The following is a 10,115-nucleotide window of genomic DNA, read 5'->3' as shown; positions in this document are numbered from 1 at the left end:
GACATATGCAAAACTCAAGCCTTTCTTGGCAATGATGAACAACCCCTAGTAAAGTCCATTGATAAACCCTAAATATAAAACAAACTTGAGGGCCCTGCCCCTCATACACATCGTATCTTTTGCATTCATTTCTTTTCAATGAACTAGATTTCTCCAGATATATATATCCCACTAGAAACCATATATTTTGATTAAATGATTTGAACCGTTCAGCAAAAGGTGTGAGTTTACAAGCAGGAGAGATTTATGAGCATAAGCTAATTTAGGTGCAAGTTTAGGCGCAAAAGCTGGTTTAGATTTTTTTTCTAGACTATAATTAATGGTCTCTAATCTTCTAGACTATAATTACTCTGGCAAAAAATCTCAATAAAAAATTTGTGTCAATAAAAGACATTTGTGCAAAGAAAATATGAACAATGATATGATTATATATGATATCCTTTGACATTACTGTTGAAAATTTACGCTTTAACTTAAATAAGGTATGTCTAGTAAATTACCATAATTTTAGAAACAAATGAGTAATTATTACTATAATACTGAATGCATGGAATAGGAAGAATTAAGTGAACAAAAATACAAATCAATGAATCTGAAGAAAAATAAGTAGTGAACAATGCCAGCTGATTTTAAACATGGGTTGAGAGCTTGATACTCTCCACCCCAATCAGATTGTAAGTATTTTATTTTAGAAGAAAACTGTTTTTCAATCTGTTTTTGAAATTGTATAAAAATGTCAAAGAGGTCACTTTTTCATTTAAGTGGAAAAGCCATGAATATTTACTAAAATCATCTACAAATATAACATAATACAAATAACCTGAGTGAGACATGATTGGTGCCAGTTCCCATAGATCTGAATGAATAACTTCCAACACATGGTTAGAAAAATGGTTAGTAGCAATAGAAGGTTGTCTATGAGACTTTGAAGCATTGCAAGAATCACATATAAGCTTTTGTTTGCAAAGAAAGAAGGGAAGTCCAAATTTATGGACAATTGTTTTCAACACTTTGAACTGGGGATGTCCTAATCTTGAATGCAAATTTTTAAACGAAGTCTTTTCTCCCATGTTGGCACATTTTGCTGACGGATTATCCAAAAAGTAGAGCCCATTCTTAGTTGTTCCTCAAAGAAGAATTTGGTTGGTTGTTTTGTCCTTCACAACACAATAAGAAGAATGAAACTCAACAAAAACATTATTGTCAGCAGTCAATTTATGTATTGATAACAAATTTTTAGTAATTTCTGGAGCATGCAAAGCATGATTCAAAGACAGAGTTTTGTCAGAAGTAGTAATTTTTGAAGAACCAATTGCTAAAATATTAAAACCTTCTCCATTACCTATGTGAAGATGGTCATTCCCTTGATACGCCTGTGCTTGCATTATAACATTCTGATGAACTGTGACATGGTGGGTAGCTCCACTGTCAGGATACCATCCACCATTCTCAGCAGTGTAAGCTTGTGGTCTGTTGCTTTGGCTGCTGTTTTGAGCATTGTGAACCTTGATGTTTGAAAATTGAACCAAATCATGAGAATCTCTTGCTCGATGCCCACATTGTGAGCAGATTTGGCATCGTTGTTGAAATCGTTGATTTCTACTCCTGCCTCGAAATTGGCCACGATTTTGATAGTAATTTCTTTGGTAGCTGCCTCTTCTTGGATTGGAAACTTCTGATTGAGAAGACTGTTTTTGAGCAGCGTTAGACATCAGAGGAAATTCATTTGAATTTTCCTTCTGGTGACGCAGAAGATAAGCATCATGGGCTAATAGATTTGTAACGATTTGCTCAAATCCCATTCGATCAAGATTAGCATTTATGCTCACCACAAATGAGCATATTCTGGAGGTAATCCGTTCAAGAATGTGTAAATTCTGTTTGGTTCATCTACCGGATATCCCGCAAGTTCCAGAGCTTCTGCAATACCTCTGAAATGTTGAACATATTCTTCTACAGTCATTGCTCCTTTCGTAATATTATGGAATTTTCGATTTAATTCCACAATTCTTGACTGACTTCTTCCGGCGAATGTGTTCTCCAGCATTTCCCATACTTCTTTTGCTGATTTGGCTTTCACGGCTTGCGGTAAAATCGATTCGGAGATGGTCGATTACAAAAACCCCAAAACTTGTTGATCGCATCTCCATCAATTCTTGAAATCAGAACTCTCCAGTGTATTCCCATTTTGATCTGAAATAGAAACTGGAGGTGGTAAACTGTGAATAAAACTGGTTAAACCGTACCCATTCAGCAGTGGGAGAATCACGTTTCTCCAAATTTGATAATTGTCCACTTGAAGCTTTATGGACACAGCATTTCCTGGTGAAACAACAATGGAGACTCCTCCAACAAAGCTTGAGTTGGGAGGAATATTTGCGACAGTGGCGGTAGTCGTAGTGAGCTTATCTTCAGCCATGCTAGATTCACTCCTGGTGCTCTGATACCATGTAAAGATTCTTGGATCTTCTGGTCGCTCAAGAACAAGAATAGAGATAAGAGTGAGAGATGATTGTATTAGATCATTGAAAATCCACACATCATTTGTCGAACATTGGTTGTTATTTATAATATCATATAATAGACGTTTTAATCCTAGCCATTATAATAGTTATAACGGCTAGATCGAGATTAATCCTAGCTGTTAGTAATAGTTATAACGGCTTGAGCAGATTCTATCCTAACCGTTAATTTGTTATCTATCTTGATGAATCCTATCCACCCAAAGTTTAATCCTATCTAGATTAAATCCTGTCCATCTAAGTTTCATCCTATCTAGATTGAATCCTACCCGTCTATATTTGAACCTATATTTAATCCTATCCATCTATTTCTCTTAACGAGTATAGGGTACGTGTTAAATTCTTACTAGCTAATCTTTATCAAAAATCCTATTGGATCCTTCTCGCTGACGTGGCTGCCGAGTTGTTCACTCTTCTTCTCCGTCTTTGTCTTCTTCTTCCTTAACAATAGAGACTCGCCTTCCGTCTAGACACACGGTAGGGGGCTGCGTCAGGTGGAGTTCGCAGCTGTTCTGGATCCTTTCCTGGCATTGGCCCTTCACGGCAAGCCCAGATCTGTGAATCGTTGTACCGGCGCCAACAGGGCATTGACCTAGAGAGGAGGCTGGTGGCGTGTTCGAGGCTGATATTGGCGGTCGACTCTCGCCCCTGGGGACCTCTATGTTGTGGCCAAGCAGTGGACGTCAGCTCTTGGTGGCCTTCCTCCTCGTTCTTCCCCTTCTTCCCTTCCTCTTCCTCCTTTCTTTCTTTTATGGTGAGACCAAGAAACTAACAACAATGCAACACAAAATTTCCTGGTCTCCCCTTCTCCTAGGGCGCCCCTCTTCCCTTATAAGGGGGAATTAATGGGCCCTAGGAGGATCCATAAGGGGGGGGACTGGTTCATTAAAGTGGCCCTTTTATAATGGGCCCCATTACAACAAAATAAGAGAAAAAAACAGACATGAAAGGGAAAAGGGAGGGGGTACAAATAAATAAATACCCCTCCCAAAATAATGACAAAGACACACAAAGCAACGGACGAAATGACGGACGCGTCGCGACTCGACAAAGGCAACTCGACGAGTCGAAAAACACAAAACGTGACTAACGAAGAGGACAAAAAAAATCAAAAACACGATAAAGATACAAGCGATATTACCACCTGGGATGTTCGAAGCCGGGTGTCTTCGTTGGTGCCTTGGCGTGCCGGTCGGGCGGAACGCTAACCGGCGGGCCGTCGATGACAAGAAAGACGGCGTTGAAGACGTCTCTGAGGGAGCCAGTTTGCGTACTCCATCAGATATGAGAACCTTTAATGTCCCATATGGCATGCTTCATGCATTTCAGAGCCTTCAAAAGTATTTCAGGTGTCTATTGGTTGGGGATCCTTTAGGCCACCAGCCCATCGACCCACCAAGTAAATTTCCTTACTTTCTTTCTTCTTCTCGTGTGAGGGTGCATCAAGCCTTGACTTAAAGTCTCAACACCACTCAATGGGCCCTTCTTCATGTCCAAATTAACCTGGAATACAATTTGATAGTTTACATTCTATGAGTTTCAGAAATAAAAAAATATAAGTTGTCTATGGTATGTATCTGTAAATTTCCTCTCTTCCCATAATATTAGAACTTTCCATTAGCTAGCCATCTCTTTCATCTGACTTGCTACAGGTTCGATATTGCAACTGAATTCACCATCATCTGAGTTCCATCTCATCCCATCCTCCATATTCTCCATGGGGCAATCTACCATGTTTCCTTCTCTACATGACGCAAAATATATTCATATCATTCATTATTTATTTTTCATTTTTTTATCTTCATTTGAAAATATATGTTAAAATTTATTCCTTTCTCCATAAATGTCACAAAAAATCTAAAATGAAATTCACATAAATAAATAAAAACTTTTTTAAATTTTTTGATGTGGAAAACGTGAAACATGGTTTGGTAAGCATGAATTTTACTTTAAGACATTTTTTGTTTATTTCCATGTTTAACAAATTCACTTAGGTCTGTATATTATATAAAATTAAATATAATTGACCCAGGACGAGTCATTTGACCTTGAAAATGTCAAACGAGGTTAAATTCATGAATCTATCATAAAATGATGCCAAGTGTCAACTTGAGCTCATTTTTAAAAAAATGCATGAATATGCAAGAGTTTTCATGATGCATACAATTTTTCCATTAAAATATTCTAATTCTCGTATGACTTTCATAATTAAATGTCCATCATCATTGAAACAGTAGTACTGATTGATAAATCCCAAAATAAGTCATATAGTATGTTCTTTGGTTATGCATCAAAAGTCTGGTTAGCAAGATTTTAGTGGAATATCCAGACACCAGTGGATAAGACCATTAGCTATCCTTGATGGAAAGTATGATATCTAAAAAAATAGAGCTATTGAGGTTTAGGTAGATTTTAACAGAAAGAACTATTCATAAGTCTGATTCTAGAATTTACTTGTTTATTTGGGGCATGATTTGGACTGTATATTCATTCAGAGAAATATAATGATAAGGTTTCAAGTACATCCAATATTTGGGTAAATAATTAAAAGTCAATGAAATAGTAATGAAATAAAAATTTGGAAATTTGCATGCCAATGATTAATTGCATGCTAATAATTAGTTGCACTGGGAACTATGGTCTTGAGAAAATATATGTTATTCAAGAAGAGGAGATTAAGATAGTTAAGTATTAGAAAAGTGGATAGAGGACATAATAGAACAATTCAGAACTATGAAAGAGGTTGGAATGAGATAATAAAGGCCAACTTGGTTACAAATGGTCTAGTAACTCAAATAACATTATAATTAGAATTAAATTCCAATTAAACTTAAAATTTGACTAACATTTAAGTGGTAGTGATAGGCAATAAGAGGGGATGAATTGATTCCTTTTGGCTTCTATGTTTTCTATATTAACTTTAATTCACTTTATTTTCACCAAAATGATATTTCACCAATTACTTGCTGCCTTGCACAGGGAGAAATATAACGCATGTTTTCAAGAATTGTGGCTAAAATATGTAGTGACATCAAGGTCTATTGAACCTTTTTAACAAGGGCCTCTATTGAGTCAAGTCATCAAGGAATAATAATGTTTAGTTAACAACGAATAACATAAGTATATTTCCAAAATCATATTAGAACTCCAATAATTTTTAAAGCATGATATAATTTTATTATGAAAGTTTAATATTTTAACAACCAGAAAGTACGTTTGTAGTCTTTTATTGATTTTTACATAAGTTCCACTTAAATTTTAGTATAAGAGCAGAAATGAATCACAACTTCTTCTCCCTCTTTTTGTATTCGTCAAATAGGTTACACAAATACAAGAATTAGGAAATGAGAAAATGCATATGATGACGTCTTCAAAAATTATGGATATCATATATCATGAAAGTGCACTATAGTTGAAACATATGAATTAGATAATACAATTCATGTATTTTTACAAATAACTTATTGAGATACATTTCATAAATAACCTATGGAAGTAAAAATCTTGCACATTTACTATAATATTACATCAAAATGATTTGGTTGATTTAAACACAAATAGCAGTTGGGTTCTTAATGTGCCCCTTCTTCGATCCGATCAAATCAATCTACTTAATGTGTCCCTTAGGGGGATTCCTGGGTTCTTTTCTCATCTTGTTCCTCAACCGGCATAGACGATCCCATTATGTACATGTTTGGAATGACTAACTACATAGTCTCAATTGTGAGTTGATTGAAGATTGTGTCGATGGATACATCTCTCGATTGGTTTGGACTCAAGTTCTGAAGGAACCGTCTCTTTCTTGTCAAGAATTCACATTCCATTGGTCAGGAATCAAGGATAATCAATAAAAGATAGTAAATTGAGAGAAAATAAAAAAAAATACCCATCAAATGGAAGGTCGGCTGGCCCGTCGGGGAGAGATTTGTTGTAGTGACTAACAGAGGTATGGCAATATAGCTTTTGTTAATTTTTGTGCAAGAAAATATAATATTTGTATACTATCGTTGACCAGGGTTATGGGAGAATTCCCGTCGAGTGTTTTTCTTTTTCCTGCATCAGAAAAACGTAGATTTTTTTCCAACGATCGAGAAAGGAAAACCCGTTCAGAATAAGAAGATGATGACGAGAGTTGCCGAGGAGATGTGAGGTTGGGAGGAGACTCGTTCGAGTCTTCTTTCTTCTTCAAACCCCTCTCTCTTTCTCTCCTTGACACAGTCTACGCCTCGTCCGAATATTTTTCTGACGCAACGCAGTCAGCAGCTCTCCCTTCCCGTCTCCTTCCCAGCGCGTCGCTTTCAGTACAAGCCATTTCAACGGCACCCATCTCCTCAAATCTCCCAATACTTGTGACTTGTGAGAAACTGACAGCCCCTCGAAGATAGATCAATCTATAGATAAATATATACATATATATATATAAACAGAGAGAGAGAGAGAGAGAGAGAGAGAGAGAGAGAGAGAGAGAGAGAGAGAGAGAGAGAGAGAGAGAGAGAGAGAGAGAGAGAGAGAGAGAGAGAGAGAGAGAGAGAGAGAGAGAGAGAGAGAGAGAGAGAGAGAGAGAGAGAGAGAGAGAGAGAGAGAGAGAGAGAGAGAGAGAGAGAGAGAGAGAGAGAGAGCGCCAAATATTAATTTCCTATGACGAGGCCGGCCGCAATTTAAAAATTTAGACTTGATCTGGTCAGACGAACGAGCATAAAACAAACGAACCGCGTGGAGACTGGAGACTAGTTGAAATAGCTTCTCCCCGGCAAGCAGGGAACCAAGGAAATCCCACGAGAGAGGAGACAGACGATCACACCATGTTCTGGGAATCGTACGCTGTCTCCTCTCCTCTGCAGGGGATGAGGCTTTCGTCTACAACAACAGCGCAGCTTCGCTCTTCTTCTTCTTCTTCTTCTTCTTCGGCTTCTTCGTTGTCGTCGTATCGGCGCTCGCAACGTAGCAACCAGAGAGGCTTTCCTCGAGAGCCAACGAGGGTTAGGAAGGGGAGCGGGCAAAGAGAAGTGGTGCAGAGGGCGCTGTCGCCGCCCGGCTCCCGGCGAGGCGGGAGGAGGTCGCCGCGGCAGGGGCGGTGGCGGAACTTCAGGCCTACGCCCAGCAGGCTCTCCGCCATGTCCCTCGCCCCCCCACTAGATCAACAGGAAGAAGAGAAAAAGACTATCGACGTCTCTTCCCTTTGGCCGTCTTATTCCTTTTCTCACTCATCTTATTCTTTTTCTCGCTCCTTGACACTCCAGATTTATTGTTAAGAGCCTGACCACCCTCCTGATTCTTTCCTTATTTAGAATAGATGTCTTGCTTCTTATGGTCTTATATGTTGGCAATAAAGCCATGTATCGAATAGTATTCATTTATAAATCATATTTATTTTTATGCCAGCGTGATGTTTATTATGAGGTCCTATGGATATCTCCAACGATAAGAGAATTATGATTGGATCATGCAACGGTGAGAAATTGTATATAGATACCTATCCTGAACATTCCAATTCATGGGATATTAGAGAAGAGCCGCGAAGGATCCAGATAGCAGAGCACTATTGCGTACTGCTCATATCACTTCCTCTTGATGGTACCCTTTTGCCACAACTCTTGCTTCGTGAAAATCAACTTCTTTAGACGGTTTCTACATGATAGTTGGGGCTCTTGGGTCCTAAGGACAAGGTAGCATTTTCCATGATGGCATTAAATCTAATTATACTCCAAGCATTCCATTTTTGTTTTAAAAGACCATTAATGAGGAGGTTGGCTTTAAAGAAGTTTTCAAAGAATAGTTCCAATACTGAGGTGGAGAAACATTGGGGTAGGGAATAATGGGCCACATCATAGTTCAGTCGTTTTCTTGTGTTCTGAATATTGGTAATCATTTGTTGATGAAGGGTTGTCTCTTCTCTAATATATGCATGAAAAACTAGTTCCACTTTACGTTTCATACATGGTTTGGGCATTCTATCTATGGCATTGAGGATGTGTGATGTATAATCCAACTTCTTAGATAGCGGAGGTAAACTACTAGGTATCTTCGGATATAGCGCAAATTATTGGTTTAATTCTATACTATTGCCATTTTTTTGTAAATTAAAATATTCACATATATGTGTTATCAACCTTAGGATACTGAAATCTAATATAATATTGATAGTGTGATTTTTGTGAATTTAAGTAATTTTTACAGATTTTTCCAACATCATGTTCTGAAAGAAATTAATTTTATGATGCAGAATATATTTTTACAAATTTCTTCGACTGATATTCAAAGAAATATGAATTTTCATATTTGAAATATATGTTTATCATATTTCTAATGACATAAAATTAATTGTCAACTAATTTGTTAAACCTTTTTCAATTTAAAATACTCCCACCACGTGTTGCCATTCGATTCCTCAAATGGCAACAATCACACACTTCGACAATAATTAGCTGGGTTAATCATTACAAAAAGGCCCAATTATGGAATCATGGATTGCGACCCCATAATGCGCATATCTTTATTTGATACACTGAAATTTTCTTTTCGCATTTGCAACTGATAAGTCCAAATGTAGGGTTTTAATGTCATTATTTTAAATCAGACTTATCCAAATATTTTTATGAAAATTTTCTACATAAAAACTCTATAATGAATATAGGGCAAGTAAGGGGTAGATCCACAAAGCCGAAGAAACTTAATTTTGGAATTTCTCTAAAGTTTGAAATGAAGGAAATGAGTTTAAAGATGAGAGATATAATTTATAGGATTTTCTGACTTTTAAATTGAAGTTTCTATGGTTTAAGTTGAAGCTAAAATACAAGGAAAAACTCAAAAAATATCTTACACTAATTTTCCTAATCTTACTTACTACCAACGATAAAAAATAAAGATGTTTAGCATTTCTGGAATTTAATTTACACCAAAAACCACTCAAAATATCAAAAGCGAGAGTTAGAGGTTTTTTAAGAATTTTTTTAAGTGTTAAAATCATTCAAAATTCATTACATTAATTTTAGGGGTTTTTCCTGAGTTTTTTGGAATTTTCAAATGCAGAAACAACTTCCAAAGTTTTTCTGATTTTCTGAATTTGTCTATTTTTTAATATTTTTTAAATGCAGAAAATGAGATTATGTCTTGATCGTAGGTAGCGGTGGCAGCGGTCAAGCTGCGGCGAAGCATAGGTTTAGGCCTTTTGGGTCGGTTGGCCTGGTCTGGCCCGTGTAGGACAGGCTATGGGGTCAGCCCAATTGGGCTATGCCCAATTAAGTCAGGATTGGCCAGCTTATTCCAAGGCTTCAACAGCTGATTTGAAATACTTTTATGTATTATTTGGTACTCATTGAACCTTTCTTCATAATGTGAGATTTATATTGTATATTCATTACCCGTGCATGATTCCATCAAACAGATACATTTTCTAACTTTTCCCATGCTTCTTTTGTTGATCTTGCTTTTCTAATACATTGTGCTACAGGTTTTGAGATTGTCTGATGAAGATAGCTATGAACCTCTTTATCTATTCTCCACCATTCTTGAATGCAAGATTCACAATTTTATTTCCTTGATTATCTGAAATTCAGATAGGTGCAGTAAAGTCCTCAATAAATAAGATTAAAT

Source organism: Wolffia australiana, chromosome 11 (genome assembly GCF_029677425.1).
Source record: "Wolffia australiana isolate 7733 chromosome 11, ASM2967742v1".
Lineage (NCBI taxonomy): Eukaryota > Viridiplantae > Streptophyta > Magnoliopsida > Alismatales > Araceae > Wolffia > Wolffia australiana.
The sequence above is the reverse complement of the archived record's forward strand: the minus strand, read 5'-3'. Positions refer to the sequence as shown.